Raw genomic sequence first — 22,886 nt, 5'->3', positions numbered from 1 at the left:
CCACACTGTGCATTTAATAAAACACAGGATTTAACTCTTCTCATAGCTACAAACCCCGGTGACTAAGACAAGGTTGACTTTCTGCAAAAACAAGGATGAAAGATCCTAGACGCAATCACCAACATTTGACAACAGTGTGGGAACCCTTCATGGGGCGGGGACAGTCTGGAAAGAGTTCAGCGGAAATGCCTCGCATGAGAATCTCTACAAGTACTCAGACTACCGATAATGATCCGATCATTATACATTCCAGTCCTGAGTTCACTGATCATGATGAAGAGGCTAGCCAATCTTACCCTGCTCCGGGTGCTGATGGCGATGAGGAGGATGCTCAGGCTTTCCTTTCTCCAGCTGTTGACGGCGATGAGGAAGCTACTCAAGATTTCCTCGCCGCAGCTGCAATCGCGGGGGAACTGACCTCTTCAGATACATGCATTCTGATGAGCTGTCCCAAGCTTATCCTTCTACATCGACAAATTGCGACCAGGAAAAGACTGAAGATCACCTCTCCCTTCCCAAAGAAGGTTTGCTGTCTTCACCATTGCTTCTTTCCTCTATGGGGCCCAGGCGATCTCGGCTGGGAAGACCCGCCGTCCACATGGGTGTCCCCTGATGTTATACTATTCCGTGTGTTGAAAAAGTATTCTGAAAAAAATTGTATCAGATGTGAAGTACACCATCCTAGCCATCAGTGTCTAGAAATAGGGGATGATTATCGTCAAGTTGGTTTTAACTCCCTCAATTCTTTGCCCCGACTTCAAAAGGGCCTTGGTCTTCAAACACATGAACAACTAAAATCTTCCTCTTTTCACAGTTTATTGATGGTTCAGGTGGTGAGAGGGCGGTTGGAGGGTGATTAGAGGTTGATTAGGTTGAAAACCAGTTGTGTTTGACCGGAAACTGAGGGGTGCCTTTGGGTTTTTGTGTTTGTTAGTGATTTATTCCTTTTGCTGGGAGGCTTTCTTTGTTCCACACAAGCTCACATGCTGTCTATGAGCAATATGGCCTTCCCTAGCCTTTGACAGGAAGTTTGAAGAGTTGTGTGATTGACATTTCTCTGCCCCCTGCAGGTCTGGAGGGGGGCAGGTGCTCTTCCTGTTAGTTGACTTGACACCTCCCACTTGACATCTCGGTTCTTGAACCCAGAGAGGTGACATGAGTCTTGGATGCTCATTGTCTTTTTCTTTGTTGATGGTTGATGATTACTTTTGTTCTTCTACAGGATTAGAACAATGATGTGTCGTACATCTCTGTGCAGAGTTGTAGAGGGGATTTTGGTGGGGGTTTTCTTTGCTGACCCTCTTTGATCAGATTTGACAGTAGAGACGGAGTAGCTGGGGAAGGTCTTGAAATGTACATCTCTAACGACGCCCTTTTTGTTAGGGTTGACACTGATGACTTGGCCAAGTTTATACTGACTCCTCAAACCATTACGGTCGACCAGCCAGACGATGTCTCCTGTGGCTACATTTCTGTTTGTTATGTGTTACTTACTTCTGATGAATAGACTAGGCCCCGCCAATCGACTCCACTTCCTCCAGAACCGGTCAACTTCAGTTTGAATGGTTCTTAGCCTCTTGTCTGGGTTTCCTTGGAAGCCAAAGCTTCCCTCATCTCCCCTGGGTCTTGTTCTTCCCAGCAGAAGAGAGTTAGGGCTGATGTAGTCTACACAGTCCTCACGGCTTTGAGTTTTGGCATCAATGGGTCTCTCGTTAGCCAGGTTAGCAGTCATGGAGAGGAAGGTTTGGAACTTACTCCATGTGAAGCACCCGTCTCCTCCCAAGTTGTGCAGAGCACATTTCACTGTGCGTACAGCAGCTCCATTCCGGTGAGGGGAATCAGCAGGGTGAAGTTTCCAGCTCCATTCTGTTCCATGCTTTGAGGCTTCGTTCTCAACTTTGGATGTTTCCAGCTTCTTTAGAAAGGCATACCGTTCTTTGAGGCCAGGTCTGGCACCCACAAAGTTTTTTCCTGGGTCTGACCACATTTTCGTTGGATGTCCCCTCAATGCTGTGAATCTCTTGTAGGCCATCAGGAAACCCTCAGATGACTGGTCACTTACGACATCTGAGTGTAGAGCTCGGGATGCCATGCAGCAGAATATTAGCCCCCATACCTTGAGCCTTGCTTTCTTCACCTCATCCTTCACTTCGTAAGGGCCAAACAAATCCACTGATGTGTATTGAAATGGTTTGGCTGGTGTTATCCGCTCGGATGGGAGGTCTCGCATGATTTGTTGGCATTTTTTGCCTTTGGCTTTGCTGCATGTCACACAGCCATTTACAATCTTCTGAGCCAGTCTTCGGACTTTTATAACCCATGCTTTCATCCTCATGCGTAGGAGTGTCCCTGCTATTTCCTCATGGTTTGCATTGTGGGTTTCTTGTGCCAGAAGAGCCAAAATCCATTCATCGCATGGTAAGATTGGTACAGCAGTTTTGCCAATGTTAAAGATCTGAAATCCTGCTCCACAGACCAAGAGTCCAGTCTCTGCATCTTTGTATACAGCCTGTTGAAGGTGGTGTCTTGGAAGGATGCACCCTCTTGGGCTGAAAGGAAGAGGTCTCTCTGTGAATCTTCATACTCACTGATTTTAAGTAGCTGCTTGTTTGGCTCTGAACTTTATCTCTTCCGATGAAAGCCCCTCCCACTTTAGCTTACTTGGTACTGGGGTTTTTGCCAATACTCTTTTCCATTTTGTTGCAGCCCTCCATACCCAGGCAACAACTCTGATCAACTTGGTTAGGCTACTGAACTTCCTGATGTTGATCAGTTCTTTCACTGCAGATCCAGCTGGTAGTCTTTTGGTTTGAGGCTTGGGCTCTTTTCTATCTGCGGTGCCTTGTGGAGCATTATGGTCTTTCTCATCTGTGACTTTTGCTGGATTACTAGCTCCATTAGATGGAGAATCGCATGTGCTTTTCTTCACCTGTGATCAGTGGTCAGTGCTGCTGTGAAGGATTTTCTTTGGAGATTGTTAACCCCTTCCCTGGCGAAGGCAGCAACTTCTTTGGCAGACTTTTTCAGCCACTCTTCCACAGGCCTCTTTAGGAATTGAGGTCCATTCTGCCACACAGAATCCTCTTGGAAGTCCTCTGGAGATGCACCGCTTGTCATAATGTCTGCGACATTGATGTCCCCCTGGATCCACCACCAGTCATCAGTGGATGTGGTCTTCTGAATTTCTCCAACTCTGTTCGCAAAGAAAGTTTGATATCCATAACTGCCTCTTTGGATTGCTCCCAACACAGTTTGACTGTCTGGCAGGTGGAACAATTTTTCAAGTCTCCATTCGACTGTGTTTTCGATGTACTTTCTGAGGCGAACTGTGTACACACCACCACATATTTCAGCTTTGACTGGTACTCCCTTCTGGTCGAGTGGTGTGAGCTTTGCTTTGGACTCGACGAGTCTGACTTCAACGCCCTTTGCCGTCTCCCATGTGAGGTACACCACGGCTTCGTAGCTCTGGTCACTCCCATCAGAGAATGTCACTCCCCACGGTTTTCGTGTCCAGTCCCGTGGTGTGAGGCTTCTGTGGAAGGTAATTTGGCTGAGGCGGATATATTCATCAAATAACTGGATTGCTTCTACCCTCAACTTTTCTGACAATGGCTTGTCCCACGTGTCTCGGATTGTGCTGGTTCCAGCCTCTTGGAAAGCTCTCCTGACTTGAATGGCACCCTTCTGTTTAGCAGGAGCAACAAGACCTGGGTCATAGAGGCTAGCTAATTGGCTTAGCAGTTGTCTTCTAGTCAGTGGCTTTGGAGTGTTTTCTCTCACCTCTTCTTTCAGGAGGTTTTGACCCACTCTCATTTTCTTCCACCTCTCTGAGAAGTTGACTGAAGTCATTGGGTACAGTTTGTCACTTAGGACAAGGTAGCTGACTCCCAGGGCTTTGTCATCTTCTTCTCTCCTTTGATTTGGCAGAATAAGTACTTTACATAATGATGCTCCTGGTGTGGCCATCTCCCTCCCACTTTGGCCTGACCGGACCCAGGGCTTGAGAAAGAATCCACCTGCCTTTAGGATCTCATCAACTCTTCTAGTGTCTTCGTCCAGCTTTTCCAAGTCGTTGTGGGAGGTAAGCACATCATCAACATAAGAATCTTCCTCCAGGATCCTACACTCCTCCACCAGGTGAGTAAACATGGGTAGCTTTGCAGTCTCTCTCATGGCCACCTGTGCAATGCATCCAGCTGGTCAGTCACCAATGTTGACTCGGGTGATAGTATACTCTTCAAGTTCACTGTCTTCGGTGTCTCTCCAAAGAATTTTGTGAAGGTGCATTTCCAGGTCTTCCAGCCACACTGAATTGTACATCTTTTTGATGTCACCAAGTGGTGCTTACACACCTCTTCTGAACCTGTATAGCACTGCACGAATTGGATTGAGGCCCTTTCAACAGGAGATTGCTCATGCTGAGTCCCTTGAACTTCTGGCTGCTGTTCCGGACCAGACGCAAAGGTGTAGTGACAGAGTGCGGGTTTGTGATCATCAGCGTTGACATAGGTGAGGCCTTTCCTGATGATTTCCAGCTCTCTTTCCTCGCTCAGTGTCATCTCCTTGCCTCCTGGCTGGCAAGTTGCCACATCTCCATCCTCCACACTTTGGTTCGCAAGCTGCTCCAATCCTGTCCCATTTCCACCAGTTGATAAATTCTTTATCTGCAACAGTGATTTTGGTTTCAGCTTTGAATCCCTCTATATCACTGAGTTCTTGATATTTCACAGCTGTGGCTCTCATGGACCATGCAAAGTGCGTTTTGGATGTGTGAGCTGCCAAATCCACTTTCTCAAAGAGGACTGGGTGCATTCCACCTACGGTCTTCTCCAGTAGGCCGTCCTATTAGACGAGGTCTCCAAACACCTGCGGTACAAGCCATCCTTCCCAATGACCGATGAGCAGTTTGACTTGCACTGGTATGTGCAGGTCTTCTGAGCTGGCATCTGGAAAGAGCCTCTTCAGTTATTTAGGTTTGACCGTTCTCTGTACTTTGGCTATTTCCTCCAAGCCATAACAGATGAGTTCATGGGTTCTTTCGGTTCCTGCGGCTGTCTTGACCCTCATTCTGAGGTGATATCTTTTTGTCTTTACTTTCAGGGCCATTCCTCCAACACCATGGACAACTAAAGTGATTTTTTTTCACTTCTGAGGTTGAGTCTCCTGGCAGCGCTGTGAGTAATGTAATTTGTGTCAGATGCTAAGTCAATCAGCATTCCAATCTTCTGACCTGCATTGGTTGTAACTTCAAGGAGGACAAGGATCACTTGGAGTTCTTTACATGCACTCTGCTCCATCCCAGCAGGCTTGTCAGTGCAGAGTGATCTTGCCGAAGCATTGGTAAAGGCTCTCTTGAATTTTTCTGCCATGTCGGCAGACAGTTCAGACACAAATTGCTGTTGTTCTTCTGTCAGTTTGTGCCTTCTCAGGTTTGGCTTTGATATTGTGTCTGTCTCAGTATTTTTAGTCTCCCCTTTCCAGCACAGGAGGAAGTGATGGTCTCTCCTGCAGTTCTGCTTCCTACACAGGTAAGTGTCTTTGCATTCACTCTCTTCTTCATGAGACTCTCGGCACTTTGTGCAGGTTCCCAGTCTTTCCACAGCACTCAACTTGTCTTTTGGCTTCAGTTCTTTAAACTTTTTGCAGAAGAAATGGTTTTCTTTGTGGCGCTCATCTCCCCCTTTACTTGTGGACCTGGTTGAGCCGTATTTCTTGGAGTCAGCTGACTTTTTGCCCGGCTTCTCACATACTCCAAGCTGCTCAAGCCTCTCCAAGACCTCTTCTTGAGTTTTCAAGTAGTTTAGGAGGCTATCGAAGTGGTTGTCTGGTGTGACTGCATTTGCCGCATTCTCCATGAAGACTAGCCAGTCCCTCTTCATTGTTTCTGGCAGTTTGCTCTCTAGTGATTTAATTACAAGCGGATGGCTCCAGTATTGCCGAGCTATGTGAGGTCATTAAGGGTCTTTTCAACTGATTGGATCATTTAAATCATTTTCCTTGGCTGGTATGACTTTAGAGGAGGGATTTTCTCCAGGTCCTCAATGATCTCCAGGGCTATGGCTGTTTTGTTTCCAAATATGTTTTCCAGCACCTTGAACATGTCCTCTGTGGTCTTGTAGGTGGACAGTCTTAGGTCTCTGCGGATCTTGTCATCAACACTGTCGAGGAGCTGGATCTTTTTGGCTTCCGCTAAGCCAGTTGGCTCACCTTGTCTCTGAAGACTCTCCCAGTCTGTTTTCCATTGATGGAAGTCTCTTTTGGAGCTGTACAATCTGGGTAGATTGGTCGGTTTAATTTTAAGAACAGGCTGCTGGGCTGCAGGCTGTATCTGAAGAGCTCTTCCTCTCAATTCCTCCTCTGCAGTTCTTTGAACCACTAGGAATTTTTTGGCTTCGAGGCTGTTCTTCAGTTTTCTAAAGCCTTTCACTCTGCCATCCAGAAGGATTTTTTCTGCTCCCGGGATCCATTCTTCCCATTCCGTGAAGCTTGCCATCACATTATTGATGAGTTTCTCTGCACCATCCACTTGATGTTCATAGGCAGGCCAATGACAGACAGTATGTAAAAAACGCAAATGCTTCGCTAAAAAGAAATCAGTACCAAAAAGGAGACCCTGGAAAAGGATCACGGAGATTTTCTCCAAAAGAAAGCATGCGTCTCTTACATCAAAAATCTCCAGTGTACCTCTATTCACCCCTGCTGTGACGCAGTTAAGTCACTATATTGAGATGTGCCCCCTCGCTTCCCTCACTAATGAAGGCCCCATAGAGTTTTTTTTTTTTTTTATCCCGGGAGATGGTTCTAAACATTTGGATCTCTCGGATACGCTGCTTTTTCTAGAATTAAAAGGTGACGGATGAGGCAGGTGGCAAGCTATCGACAGCGGAGAGTTCGGGAATCATCGACTACCCTCGCAATACAATTTTCTCTCAAACGGACGTGACTCTAGGCAAGAGATTAATCTCACAATCGAGCGCCACTCATCGTTACTGAGCTATCATAGAGACTGTGCTAAACTGTTTTTTTTAAGATTTAGGTACATTTCTTTGAATCCCTTTTTGGAAACAAAAATTCATCATAGTTTCAATGCAACGTCCTGTTTATTCAAACTGGTTCTTTTATAAGGACCAGCACTTTTCTTATTCCATTCCATACAGCTTTATTACATTCACTACATTTTAATGCATGATCGCAGTATGGACCCAGGACGAGCACAAATAAGGTTAATCTTGAGCACAAACAAAAAAGAGTCACAAATTTACAGAACCCAATGATTAGTGGTAAATGAAAGGGTGGGTGGGTGAAGGGAGTCATTAGACAAAACTTCAACATACCAAGACATGTAGCCTCAGTACACAGAAGAAGGGAAATGTGGAGCGATATTTTCAGGATGTCATGAAAACTACAACACTGTCTTACCATAGAAAAGCAAGCTGAGAGACAAAGGTGAAGAAGTTAAAATCCCATTTGTGTGGACAAAATTCATTCTTATTTCTCAACTTCAAAACCAAAAGCAGTTATTGAAGTGTCATTTTATGTGAGTCACTTCATTGTTAATTCTTAGAACAACTTGATGAGTTTCTACTGAACAGAAGATTAATTATAGAAATGTAACCTTGTTTTTAGGTCCTAAGCACAAACTCAACTACAGTATTTTTCTTCTTTTCCTTTCAGCTTGTCTCTTTGGGGGTCACCACAGTGCGTCATCTTTCTCTACGTGCACCCATCTTCTGCATCGTCCTCTCTCACAGCAACTGCCCTCATGTCTTCCCTTAGAACATCCATCAACGTTCTCTTTGGTCATCCTCTTGCTCTTTTTTCTGGCAGCTCTATCCTCAGCATCCCTCTACCATAATACTCACTCTCTTGCCTCTGGACATGTCCAAACCATCGAAGTCTGGTCTCTCAAATCTTGTCTCCAAAACATCCAACTTTGGCTGTCCCTCTAATGAGCTCATTTCTAATCCTATCCACCTTGCTCACTTCTGAAGAGAACCTCAACATCTTAATTTCTGCCACCTCCAGCTCTGCTTACTGTTGTCTCTTCAGTGCCACCGTCTCTAACCCATACATCATGGCTGGCCACACCACTGTTTTATAAACTTTGCCCTTCATCCCAGCAGAGACTTGTCTGTAACATAGAACACCAGACACCTTCCGCCAACTGTTCCACCCCGTCTGGACCTGTTTCTTCACTTCCTTACCACACTCACCATCGCTCTGGATTGTGGACACCAAGTATTTGAAGTCGCTATCTCTTCTTCCCTGTAGCCTCATTCTTCCCCCTACACCCCTCTCATTCATGCACATATATTCAGTTTTTTTTTTTTTTGGCTCATCTTCATTCCTCTCCTTTCAAGCGCATGACTCCATCTTTCCAATTTTTCTTCCACCTGCTCCTGCTTTCACTGCAGATCACAATATCATCTGTGAATATCATGGTCCAAGGGGATTCCAGTCTAACTTAATCCGTCCGCCTATCCATTACCACAGCAAACCAGAACATATCTAACATATTTCTCCAGGCTACAGACTTACGCAGCACATGCCTGTCAGGGGTGTGACTAGGCCACTGCCATGTGCGCAGCTGCTTCCCGCAGCAGCCCCTCATCTGCACCTCATTGACTCTAATTAGGCAATGTATATAAGCCTTGTGTTTTGCATTGTCTGTTGCCAGTTCGATGTGGTTGACACTGCACCGTAGTGTGTGAGTACGCAAACTTCTTTTAGAGTATCTCCCTCCTTCCAACATTTCTGTGCCACGAGTCAAGTCTTGTTCATGTTTCAAGTTATGCCTCACAATTATCTGACCTCATTTCTGGATATTTGGACTTTGCCTTTTTGCTATGTGTTCTTTTGCGCTTTTGCCTTTTTGGATTGCTGTGTATGACCTCTGCCACAATTAAACGAGCCTCAAAAATCATGATTCAGAGTCCTGCATTTGGGTCCTACCCCTTGCCTCATGCTCGTGACAAAACAAAGTGGCCACTCATGAATCCAGTGGATTCTGACCTAATAAATCTGCGGAACCTGAAGCCCAGTAGGATGAAGACTTTGCTTGACTTCAAGTGCAGAGGTCAAAGAATTTGCGCCCTTCCATCACCGTTTCAAGCATCATTGGGAGCGGAAGAATTCTACGACAAATCATTTGGTCTTGCTGGTTGGAAACGAGTTTAATCGACAGGATCCCGCCTCTTGTTTTTGTTCCAGCACCGCCCAGCTCATAGTGTTCACCTCTCCCTCCAGTTTCGTCAGCACAAGGTCACGGGTGACCAACATTCGCTCATGCGCTCTAGCGGCGGCGTTCAACCAGTGGCCGTCGATTGCTCATGCTTCAGCAAAGCCTAATCCAAGGCCGCACAACATACGGCCGCTGTCTCTCGCTTCAGTTTCATCGGCTTCTGAACAGCAGCCTCTCCCTCTCTCTTAATTCTGTTGCAGCGGCCCGCACGTGCAATCCTCTACGTGTTCATGTCTCATCGGCACCCAGCCCGTGTTGTCCGACACATGCGCAGGTCTCATCTGCGCCCAACCCACACCGTCCAAGAGATTTCATCTTTATGCCTCCCGCTTCACTGTGCCAAAGCCAAACCAAGCAAAATCCGCCTGTAGATCAACTCATTCTATTTTACCCATGTTCCCCAGTTCACCTTCTGGAGGCCGTGTGCACTCTACCACTCTTGTATCCACTCCTACCATGCCTCAATGGCAGCAGGCTGAGGATGCACCTGCTGACCCCCAGGTGCCTCTTGCTCATGCCGCAGTGATGTCTAACCCCCAGCTGTCTCTTCCTCTTGTCTCAGCTCTCAACCACGCTTCGGTGGAGCTTTACCCCCTGCCACCTCTCGCTCTTGTTGCGGCGACACCTGAGCCTGAGCTGGCTCTTGCCCATGCCTCGGCGGTGCCCGAGCTACAGCCGCCTCTCACCCAAGCCTCTGCGTTGCTTGACCAGCGTCTGCAGCCGCCGCCGCTCGATCGACCATGCCTCGCCGGTACTCGATCAGCTTCAGGACCCGTCGCCTCTTAACCATACCTTGGCGGTGCTACAACAGCGTCAGCAGTCGCATCCGCCTGAGTCACCCCAAAGGGACTCTGGTGCTTGGTGTCCGAGCCGACCTCCTGAACTGTTCAGCCAAGGTTTGGGTAGCCTAGATGGCCACCAGACAGACTTGGGTGGGGGGTTGTGCCTTCCTCCAGGCCCCCTTCTGCCTGCCTGTGGTCAATATTTTGTTTGCTTTTTTGTCACCTCTGGAATCTGCACCTTGGGAGGGGGCCCTGTCAGGGGGGTGGCCAGGCCACTGCTCTGTGTGCAGCTGCCTCCGGCAGCAACTCCTCACCTGGGCCTCATTGACGCTAATTAGGACAGGCATATAAGTTTCATTTTGCAGTGTCAGTTGCTACTTCATTGTGGTTGACACTACAGCATTGTATGTGAGTATGCAAACTTCTTGTTATAGTATCTCTCTCGTTGCAGCTTTTCTGTGCGACAAGTCAAGTTGTATTCATGTTTCAAGTTGTACCTTCTAGTTATTGGACCTTATGTCTGGATTTTTGGACTTTGCCTTTTTACTACGTGGTTTTTGTGCTTCTGCCTTTTTTGGATTGCTCATCTGTGTATGACCTCTGCCTTAATTAAACGACCCTCGAAAATCATGTCCCTGCCTCGGAGTCGTGCATTTGGGTCCTACCCCTTGCCATATGGTCATGACCAAACCACAGTTCCTTTCTTGGTACTCTGTCATAGGCTTTCTCCAGATCCCCAAAGACACAATGTAGCTCCTTCTGACCTCTGTACTTTTCCTCTAGCATCCTTAAGGTAAATAATGCATCTGTGGTATTCTTTCTAGACATAAAACTAAACTGTGGCCCAAAGATACTTACTTCTGTCCTGAGTCGAGCCTCCACTACTCTTTCCCATAACTTCATTGTGTGGCCCATCAAATTTATTCCTCTGTAATTCCAACAGCTCTGCACATCGCCTTTGGTTTTAAAAATGGGAAGTGGCATACTTTTCCTCCATTCTTCTGGCATATTCTCTCCCGCTAATATTCTGTTGAGTAACTTGGTCAAAAACCCTCAGCCACCTCTCCAATTTGCTTCTATACCTCTACAGCTATGTCATCAAGACCAACAGTTTTTCCATTTTTCATCCTCTTTTATGCCTTTATAACTCCCCCCCCCCTACTAATCATTGCCACTTCCTGATCCATCACTGTCAGGTTTAAAAGCTTGACTCTCTATTAAAAGAAGGCGAACAGAAAAGGCTTCAAGTTTTACTTGCTGCAAGGGGAGCGACAGGACTTCCCTGCTTCCAACCAACTCCAACTTGTGTCTCCTTGCAGGTTCTTTTTATTCAGTGAATCACATGATGAGTGTGTGTGGTGTGTGTGTGTGTGTGTGTGTGTGTGTGTGTGTGTGTGTGTGTGTGTGTGTGTGAGCGTGTGTGTGTGTGTGTGAGAGAGAGCGTGTCACATCCACTGAAGGCTTGCGACACATAAACTAAGACGTGTCAGACTGTTTGATTGTTTACATTTGTTAGATTGATTTCATCAAGTTCGACTGATTACATCAACACAATGAGTTCAAAGGTACAAGCTTGGTGGTGATGTGTAACCAACTCCAGTTTGAACAAAATGAGAACATATGGATGATTATTTTAACATTTCCCTCCTGTTTATCATTTTGAAAATACGAGTGGGGACATCAGAATGCTGTTGCATTTTCAGAAAGTTCATTTACACTTGAGCGTATAAAAGGCATCAAAAGTTTCCTTTTGCTCGAGCTGCATATAATCAGGGTCATGACGGGCATAGTTCATAGATTTCAAACGTGCGATTATACACATCATGAAAAGGCAGAACAAACCCAGAACAGTAATTACAGATAAGGAAATTCATCATAACAAAATACCAAGGTCCGGCGGTGAACAAGGACCAATAGTAATAAATAATCATCATCATCATCATAAATAAACAGTTGGTGAACATCTTTGGTCATTTCTGAACCCATCATGTGCGGGTACACAGCAGCCCAACCAAGTCTCGTGTAGATATTCTTGGTACTGGAGTCGCGAAACATGTAAGGAGAAAGGCAATGGTTGATGTCGAGATAAACACACAGCCTCCACTGACAGTGGAAGCCATGATTAGAGATGTAACCCTCGCTGGTGATTGGGACAGTCATGCAGACTTTTTCACCCCATGGCATATAAGGGCAAACACAGAAGAGATTCTTTAGCTCTGCTGGTGACAGTCCAGACTCCTTGTCCATTTAAAGTCAGGCCATTGTCCTGCACTCCATTGCTCATGTTTTTCCAAACAACAGTCTTTACATCTTCATCACCATGCAAGTCAGGTTGCACACCCTCTCCAGATCTTGGCTGAGTTGCTTGAATAGCTGCAGTCATCTCAGCAACACCTTGTGTTCACGTCTGGCCAGGGTGTCCTCCTCATCCTTCTTAGGCATGAGCAGCAGCTGGGTGAAGTTAGCTTTGTGCTTCAGCTTCTAGTACTGGTACAGGAAGTCAACTGTCTTGGGTGTCATCTTGAGGTGATGGCCCACTTTCTCGGTGTCCACAAACTGGTAGAAGACCTCCTCCATCTCTTGCAATTTCATCTTGCTGACATTAACACACTTTTCCCACGGGTCACATTTACAAACAAGACGCAAGGACCACGAGGCGAAAGGGATGAAGCCGAGGGCAGCCATGTCCTCTTTATTGTCCCTTCCAACCTTTCCCCTCAATTTGCCCTTCTTGCTCCCGACGCTTTCCTCATTTTCAACTTCAGTGGTGGAGTCCCGCTCCACAGAGTCACTGCCTTTAAGGCCTGAGTGCTTGGGCCAGTAGTACTTGACCTTGACTTTGTCGTTCTGAGTGATGATGGTCTCTCCAGGCCAGAGTGGAGGCTGTTGCTGGGAATGGGCGACACGTTGGTGACGTGCTCCATCTTCTCCAGGTTCCCATTGCTCATCTTTGGGATCCTCAAGGCACAGCTGACATGGACCCACTTGGTTCCACTGCAGGTGGGCTTCATATCATCGCCCGTTTTCAGGCACAACTGGCACTTTGGCAGGATACCTGGTGGAGGCAGATATTGGACTTGTTGCAAAACACCATCTCGTTCTCGTCCTTTCCGTTGGGGAACTGGCGCGTCGCACACCACAGTCTCGTTGTACTCGATACCAAGGCCCTACTGTGTCTCGGTAGTGTGTGTCATGTTGTTATGACAATGGTGCTCAGCACTCTATGGCGAATTCATCCCGTGGAAGAAGGGAAACCTTGCAAACTCCTCGTCGATGACCTGCAGCCAGGTAACGTCTTCCTCGTTGAGGTCGTAGTGACACACGCCCTCCGCCAAAGTCCTGATGACCACATAACTGAGGACCAGGGTGGCAGATGTGCGGATCAGCTTCTTGGGCCTGATGAACATGACATCCTTGCTTTTGTCAGTTAGCACCACGGGCTCCGGGATGGACTGCGGGCTAATGGGCACGTGGATACCCTTTTTCTCCCTTCTGCTTCTATGCATCGGCCAGGACGTAGTAATCCTCTGCGTTGAGCTGGTACGAGTCATGCACCTTCATGGTGGTGATCAGGTCTGTCCTGAAGACCTCAGATGGTTTCTCTCTGCATCCTCTTCTGGCCTGCCACGAAGTCTGGGACCAGTAGGTGGAATTGCTGGCATTGTCGGACTCGTCGCTGCTGCACACTTCTTTTCATGGCGGGGCATCTGAGTAGTTCCAGCTTCACCACACTTGTTGATCTGTCATTGGTTGTCCACGGAGAGACACCATATTCACATAAGAGTACGAGGTGTTGGCGTCCATTAGAGAGGTGGGATTGTCCTTGCTCCATGATGATTCATGTCCATAAATCCAGTGATAAACACGTACAGTCCCAGACTGGGCAGTGCGGAGGAGCCATGGTCCAAACAGCACGAAGCCCAGCAGTCCCTATAGTGGCTCTCCTTTACCTAACATGCTCAAGCGCGGATCAGCTGAATTCTTCACCGGTTTGAGACCAGGGCAGCCTATTGCTACCCCACCCTTTGTAGCCGGACTTCCACCGCTACTCGTCATTAAATGAAAAGGGAGCCACAGGCTTGCAGTGGGACAAGTGTATCCATGTGGGACGTTCTGCTATCTTTATCACCATGGGAGTGGACCATCCCAGCGAGGTGAGGACCAACACTTCCTCTCAATGATTTTTCTCAGGACCCAATCACCAATGGACACCAACAGCACCTGTGAAGAAGGCACAGTAGGCGGCAGATCATTTGCTTCTTTTGCAGTTTTATTTAGCAGCATCTCTTTCACCCAATCACTGAAAGTATGTTCTTCTGACTGCTGCACTGGCCGCTCTACCATGGGCAGTCTAATCTAATCTACTAGATATTATTTCAAATGGGAACAGTCCTTTATCTGTTGGTTATTTTCATATACAGTTTTACGAAATGTAGTTTTCCTTAATCAAGACTTCACTGTCCCATTGCTTCGTTCCACTAATTCTGCAGAATGATTTTTTAGTTATTTTAGTTATTTCTAGATTTGCAGATACTTGACTATTTTTTTTTTTTCATTAACAAAATGTGGCACATTGTTTCCATACAATTTTTTTGGGATGCCATGAGAAGGAATAACATATTTACACAAGAACTTTGCCACAGTAATAACATCAGCACTTTTACATGGAAAAATCTCCACCCATTTAGATAAGGGGCAGATCAATACTAAACTACATTTGTAATGCTGTTTAACTCAAATAAAATTAATGTGTAAAAACTGGAAAGGCTGACTACCTTGGGGAAACTCCCCTCTGCAGTTCCCTTGAGTATTGTGTTTGTAGCAATTAAGACATGATCTACAACATTTTTTTGAGTAAGAATTGAATCCAAAGGTGCGAAAATGTCTGTATATCTACCATTACCATCCCTCCTGTTGAGACATGGCAAGGCCCATGACTCAAAATTGTCAGTGTTTTAAACATATATGTATGTATATATATATATATATATATATATATATATATATATATATATATATATATATATATTTTTTTTTTTTTTTTTTTTTTTTTAAATAATACAGGTTTTCCCCTGATTATGTATATCAGTGGTCTCAAAACTCCATTCACATCAGGGCCACTGAAGGCACATTCTGGCTGAGGCTGGGATGCAGCCTCAGCACACATGCACACAATTTGTCATAACATGTCATTATTCAAGCTGCTTATCCTCACAAGAGTTGTAGGAAAGCTGAAGCCGATTCCAGCTAAATTCCGGCGAAAGGTGGACTACACCCTGAATTTGTCGCCAGTCAGTCACAGGGCAGATATCGGCACCATCACTGAGCGGGAATCGATCTCATACTGCCCACATCAAAGGCAGACGTGTGTACCACTACCCCCTCAGTGATTCTAGTTCCACAAAATTTAAGTCTTTTTTTTTTCTTTTTTTAAAAACACAAAATAAGATAAGCAAGAAAGCTGGTGTAAAAAGGTTGTGCGCAAAACTAATAAAACTCTCCATGGCAAAATCACTAACTTTCACTCAATGAAAAATGTTTCTCAGCTTGCATCAGGACTTGTCACTGTCACACCCCGAAAGCCACAACCCCGTCGTGATTGGTTGGTTCACCAGCTCTGCACATATCACCGTAAATTGGCATTCATATAAAACTTCAGGGCCACACCATCATTTGACTTTCATAGTAAGTAAGGTGGGGGCCGCAAAACATCATCTTGGGGCCACAAATGGCCCGCGGACTGCCAGTTTGAGACCCCTAATGTATATTATCTTCTAATTCAGTTTTTTCTGTAAGCAATCACTGAGTTTCACTTTGAGGAGCATGTTTTGCATATCTTTTAGAACTGTTAAATCAATAGGAGGGTTGGGGCTTGTGATTGTGTCACTATGTGTGTGCCATATTTTCCTGCTCCTGCCTCCTTTGCGCTTTTATCAGTGAATGTATTTCCCAGGGAGACAGCATTTTTTTTTTCCTTTTTCATTTTTTTTTTCAAGATTTTCTTACAGCTCTCTTTCTGCCTGACTTTCTGTAGCCTGTTTTAAACTGTTGTAGCTGGTTTTAATATAGCCACTGGTTGCATTACTTCAGCTGACTCTCCTGCCTTTCTCTTTCTTGCCTATGCTAACAAACCTCTCGCCATCCTAAAATGTAAATCTTAATCTTGGCTTTGCCTTACTTCCCTGTAACACTTGCCATCAATCTTTCTACCAACCTGCTGCATCCTTCAACTGTTAACTTGCCATTTAAGCCATGCTATTTTTCTTTTTTTCCCCCCTTTTCTTTAAGAAACATCATGCTGCCCGGTAAACATTATTTCATAAAGTTTACATCCCCTCTAGGGCAGACTTATTATTCCCGCTCCCCATTATGTTTTTTCTATATTTGTCCCGTACAGACTACTTGTCCTTTTTGGGACCCAAGTCCTAATCCACTACCTTGTGTACTTCACCGGAGCACAGACTTCTGTTAGCACCTTCCATCCACTTCCATCCGTGACCTATGATTCCACAAGTAATGGCATTCACACTTGCATTCACTCACTCACACATTTATGGATCCTAATAAATAACCTCTTTAAAGGTGGAGTAACCTTAAAACCTCCTTCTGGCGGAGTTGCCTTCAACCTCCTTCTGGCGGAGTAGCCTTCAACCTCCTTCTGGCGGAGTAGCCTTCAACCTCCTTCTGGCGGAGTAGCCTTCACTTACCGGTTCACGCGTTGTCTGGACGCCAATTGTTTGTGATCCCGTCAACCTTCGTCCACCGAGGGGAGATTGGACTCTAACACCGGCCTGGCCACGAATTCACGTCCCACCAGGGCTTTTCTTCAGGAACAGCTAAATGTTCCTGGCTGTCGACAGACTTCGGTGTGTCTTCTCCCTCCTCGATGGGCGGTGGTGTATTGGGATCCGGCTCGAAGGACAAATGTCAGGTTTAAAAGCTTGACTCTCTATGAAAAGAAGGCGAACAGACAAGGCTTCAAGTTTTACTTGCTGCAAGGGGAGCGACAGGACTTCCAACCAACTCCAACTTGTGTCTCCTTGCAGCTTCTTTTTATTCAGTGAATCACATGATGAGTGTGTGTGTGTGTGTGTGTGTGTGTGGTGTGTGTGTGTGTGTGTGTGTGTGTGTGTGTGTGTGTGTGTGTGTGTGTGAGTGTGTCACAACCATTGAAGGCTTGCGACACATGAACTCAGACGCGTCTTCTTCTTCTTCTTCTTCTTCTTTTCCTTTCGGCTTGTCCCGTTAGGGGTCGCCACAGCGTGTCATCTTTTGCCATCTTAGCCTATCTCCTGCATCTTCCTCTCTAACCCCAACTGCCCTCATGTCTTCCCTCACCACATCCATAAACCTTCTCTTTGGTCTTCCTCTCGCTCTTTTGCCTGGGAGCTCCATCCTCTGCATCCTTCTACCAATATACTCACTCTCTCGCCTCTGAACATGTCCAAACCATCGAAGTCTGCTCTCTCGAATCTTGTCTCCAAAACATCCAGCTTGGGCTGTCCCTCTAATGAGCTCATTTCTAATCCTATCCAACCTGGTCACTCCGAGCGAGAACCTCAACATCTTCATTTCTGCCACCTCCAGTTCAGCTTCCTGTTGTTTCTTCAGTGCCACCGTCTCTAATCCGTACATCATGGCCGGCCTCACCACTGTTTTGTAAACTTTGCCCTTCATCCTCGCAGACACTCTTCTGTCACATAACACACCAGACACCTTTCGCCAGCTGTTCCAACCTGCTTGGACCCGTTTCTTCACTTCCTGACCACACTCTCCATTGCTCTGTATTGTTGACCCCAAGTATTTGAAGTCGTCCACCCTCGCTATCTCTTCTCCCTGTAGCCTCACTCTTCCCCCTCTACTTTTCTCATTCACGCACATATTCTGTTTTACTTCGGCTAATCTTCATTCCTCTCCTTTCCAGTGCATGTCTCCATCTTTCCAATTGTTCCTCTGCGTGCTCCCTGCTGTCACTGCATATGACAATATCATCTGCGAACATCATGGTCCAAGGGGATTCCAGTCTAACCTCATCTGTCAGCCTATCCATTACCACTGCAAACAGGAAGGGGCTCAGAGCTGATCCCTGATGCAGTCCCACCTCCACCTTAAATTCCTCTGTCACACCTAAGGCACACCTCACCATTGTTCTGCTGCCATCATACATGTCCTGTACTATTTTAACATACTTCTCTGCCACACCAGACTTACGCATGCAGTACCACAGTTCCTCTCTTGGTACTCTGTCATAGGCTTTCTCTAGATCCACAAAGACACAATGTAGCTCCTTCTGACCTTCTCTGTACTTTTCCACGAGCATCCTCAAGGCAAATAATGCATCTGTGGTACTCTTTCTAGGCATGAAACCATACTGTTGCTCGCAGATACTTACTTCTGTCCTGAGTCTAGCCTCCACTACTCTTTCCCATAACTTCATTGTGTGGCTCATCAACTTTATTCCTCTATAGTTCCCACAGCTCTGAACATCCCCTTTGTTCTTAAAAATGGGAACTAGAACACTTTTCCTCCATTCTTCAGGCATCTTTTCGCCCGCTAGTATTCTGTTGAATAAGTTGGTCAAAAACTCCACAGCCATCTCTCCAAATTGCTTCCATACCTCTACCGGTATGTCATCAGGACCAACTGCCTTTCCATTTTTCATCGTTTGTAGTGCCTTTCTGACTTCCCCCTTAGTAATCATTTCCACTTCCTGGTCCTTCACTCTTGCCTCTTCAACTCTTCCTTCTCTCTCATTTTCTTCATTCATCAACTTCTCAAAGTATTCTTTCCATCTATTTAGCACACTACCGGCACCAGTCAACACATTTCCATCTCTATCCTTAATCACCCTAACCTTCTGCACATCCTTCCCATCTCTATCCCTCTGTCTGGCCAACCTGTAGAGATCCTTTTCTCCTTCTTTCGTGTCCAACCTGGTGTACATGTCTTCATATGCCTCTTGTTTAGCCTTTGCCACCTCTACCTTTGCCCTACGTCGCATCTCGATGTACTCCTTTCGCCTCTCCTCCGTCCTCTCAGTATCCCACTTCTTCTTCGCTAATCTCTTTCCTTGTATGACTCCCTGTATTTTGAGGTTCCACCACCAAGTCTCCTTCTCCCCTTTCCTACCAGATGACACACCAAGTACTCTCCTGAGTGTCTCTCTGATCACCTTGGCTGTCGTCGTCCAGTCTTCCGGGAGCTTCGGTTGTCCATCGAGAGCCTGTCTCACCTCTTTCCGGAAGGCCGCACAACATTCTTCCTTTCTCAGCTTCCACCACATGGTTCTCTGCTCTACCTTTGTCTTCTTAATCTTCCTACCCACCACCAGAATCATCCTACATACTACCATCCTATGCTGTCGAGCTACACTCTCCCCTACCACTACTTTACAGTCAGTAACCTCCTTCAGATTACATCGTCTGCACAAAATATAATCTACCTGCGTGATTCTACCTCCGCTCTTGTAGGTCATTATATGTTCCTCCCTCTTCTGGAAATAAGTGTTCACTACAGCCTTCTCCATCCTTTTTGCAAAGTCCACCACCATCTGCCCTTCATAGTTCCTTTCCTGGATGCCGTACTTACCCATCACTTCTTCATCGCCCCTGTTTCCTTTACCAATATGTCCATTACAATCTGCACCAATCACAACTCTCTCCCTGTCTGGGATGCTCAGAACTACTTCATCTAGTTCCTTCCAGAATTTCTCTTTCAACTCTAGGTCACATCCTACCTGTGGGGCATAGCCGCTAACCACATTATACATAACACCCTCAATTTCAAATTTTAGTCTCACCACTCGATCTGATACTCTTTTCACCTCCAAGACATTCTTAGCCAGCTCTTCCTTTAAAATAACCCCTACTCCATTTCTCTCCCATCTACTCCGTGGTAGAATAATTTAAACCCTGCTCCCAAACTTCTAGCCTTACTTCCTTTCCACCTGCTCTCTTGGATGCACAGAATATCAACCTTTCTCCTAATCATCATGTCAACGAACTCCTGTGCTTTTCCTGTCATAGTCCCAACATTCAAAGTCCCCACACTCAGTTGTAGGCTCTGTGCATTCCTCTTTTTCTTCTGACGCTGGATCCGGTTTCCTCCTCTTCTTTGTCTTCGACCCACAGTAGCTGAATTTCCACCGACGCCCTGCAGGTTAGCAGTGCCGGGGGCGGGCGTTGTTAACCCGGGCCACGACCGATCCGGTATGGGATTCTTTAGATGAACGCTCATATTTGTTTGGCACAGTTTTTACGCCGGATGCCCTTCCTGACGCAACCCTCTGCATTTATCCGGGCTTGGGACCGGCCTACAGATTGCACTGGTTTGTGCCCCCATAGGGCTGCATTGAACTCAGACGCGTCAGACTGTTTAATTGTTTACATTTGTTAGATTGATTACATCAATTTAGATTGATTACATCAACACAATGAGTTCAAAGGTACAAGCTTGGTGGTGATGTGTAACCAACTACAGTTTGAACAAAATGAGAACATATGGATGATTATTTTAACAATCACACTGGCCTCTCTACACTTGGTTCTCTCATTTTCTTTGTTCATCAACTTCTCAAACTATTCTTTCAATCTATTTACTACACCACTGGCACTAGTCAACATATTTCCATCTCTATCCTTAATCACCCTTACCTACTGCACATCCTTCCCATTTCTATCCATCTTTCTGGCAACCTGTAGGGATCCTTTCATCATTCTTTCATGTCAAACCTGGCGTACATGTCATCATATGCCTCTTGTTTGTTTTTCTACCTTCGCCCTACAGCGCATCTTAATGTATTCATTTCGCCTTTCCTCAATCCTCTCAGAGTCCCACGTATTCGCTAACGTCTTTCATTGGATGACTTCCTGTATTTTAGGTTTCCACCACCAAGTCTCCTACTCACCTTTCCTACCAGAAGACACACCAAGTACTCTCCTGCCTGTCTCTTTGATCACCTTGGCTGTCATAGTCAAGTCTTCCTTGAGCTCCTGATTTCCATCGACGGTCGGGATTGTCTCACCTCTTTCCTTTCTCAGGTTCCAATACATGGTTCTCTGCTCTACCTATAGCTTCTTAATCTTCCTACCCACCCCCAGATTCATACTACACACCACAATCGCATGGTGTCAAACTATATTTTCCCTACCACTACCTTCCAGTCAGGAACATCTTTCAGATTACATTGCCTGGACAAAACGTAATCCTCCTGCGTGCTTCTACTCCGAGTCTTGTAGGTCATTATATGCTCCTGCCTCTTTTGGAAAAAGGTGTTCAAAGGTGTTTGCCATTTCCATCCTTTTTGCAAAGTCGTCCACCATTTGTCCCTCACAGTTCCTGTCCTTGATGCCGTACTTACCCATCACTTCTTCATGGGACTGTTTTCTTCACCAACATGTCCATTCCAATCTACACCAATCACAACTCTCTCTGTGTCTGGGATGCTCAGAACTACTTCATCTAGTTCCTTCCAGAATTTCTCTTTCAACTCTAGGTCACATCTTACCTGTGGGGCATAGCCACTAATCACATTATACAGAACAATTTCAGATTCCAGCCTCATCCCTCGGTCTGATAATCTTTTCACCTCCAAGACATTCTTAGCCAGCTCTTTTTAAAATAACCCCTACTCCATTTATCTTCCCATCTACTCCATCATAAAATAATTTAAATCCTGCCCCTAAACTTCGAGCCTTACCACCAGTCTGTTTCAATCAGGGTGACATTTAGCTAAAACCAATTAAGCATCCAGGAGTTATCTTAATCAGATGCCTAGGCAACCTCCTCGGGCTCCTCTCAATGCGGAGGAGCAGTGGCTCTATTTTGAGTCCCTCCTGGATGACTGAGCTTCTCACAATATCTCCAAGGGAAAGCTCAGACACACTGCAGATGAAACACATTTTGGCTGCTTAAACTAGTATCTTGTTCTTTCTGTAACGACGCACAGCTCATGAGGATAGATTAGGGTAGGAATGTAGATCGACGAGTAAATTGAAAGTTTTGCCTTTCAGCTTCGCTCCTTCTTCACCACAATGGTCTCTGGAGACACTGCACCGATCCACCTGTTCATCTCCAATTCTATTCTTCCGTCACTTGTGAAAAAGTATGGCAGAGGCCAAAGGGGTCAGTCGGGTCCAGTGTGAACTAGGCAGTGGGCGAAGGCGAAGGCTGACCTTGGTGATCCCAACCCCAGCTACAGAAGCTGGCTTTAGGGACGTGAAATGTCACCTATTTAAAATAAACACTTCACTCACACCCTAAGGAATTTACAGGAATTGTTTTTGTACATTATAGACATTTTTGCAAGGATGAAGTGCCTCTTATGCCTACCTAAGGTAACTCCCTGTATAACTTAGTAGGTTAAATTAATTTACATTAACCAGGGAAGGTGGAACATGGTGCGATAGGTTTGAGCATCTGCCTCACAGTTCTGAGGACCGGGGTTCAAACCCTGGCTCTGCCTGTCTATCGTTAGCATGTTTTCCCCGTGCCTGTCTGGGTTTTGTCGGGGCACTCCAGTTTCCTCCTACATCCCAAAAATTTGCATTAATTGAAGACTCTAAATTGCCCGTAGATGTGATTGTGAGTGCATCTGGTTGTTTGTTTCCGCGTGGCCTGGAATTGGCTTGCAACCAATTCAGGATGTCCCCCATCTGCCCAAAGATAACTGGGATAGGCTCCTGCACTCTCACGACCTGTGTGGCGATAAGTGGCTCAAATAATCGATAGATAGATGGATGGATATTCCAGGGAAGTCAAAATGTCAGTGTCCTTTTATCTATGATGATTCAGCTCATGACCATAGATTGACCGGTAAATAGAGGGATTTGTCTTTCTGCTTCGCTCCTTCTTCTCCATAG

Source organism: Syngnathoides biaculeatus, chromosome 15 (genome assembly GCF_019802595.1).
Source record: "Syngnathoides biaculeatus isolate LvHL_M chromosome 15, ASM1980259v1, whole genome shotgun sequence".
Lineage (NCBI taxonomy): Eukaryota > Metazoa > Chordata > Actinopteri > Syngnathiformes > Syngnathidae > Syngnathoides > Syngnathoides biaculeatus.
Note: the sequence above shows the minus strand (reverse complement) of the source record.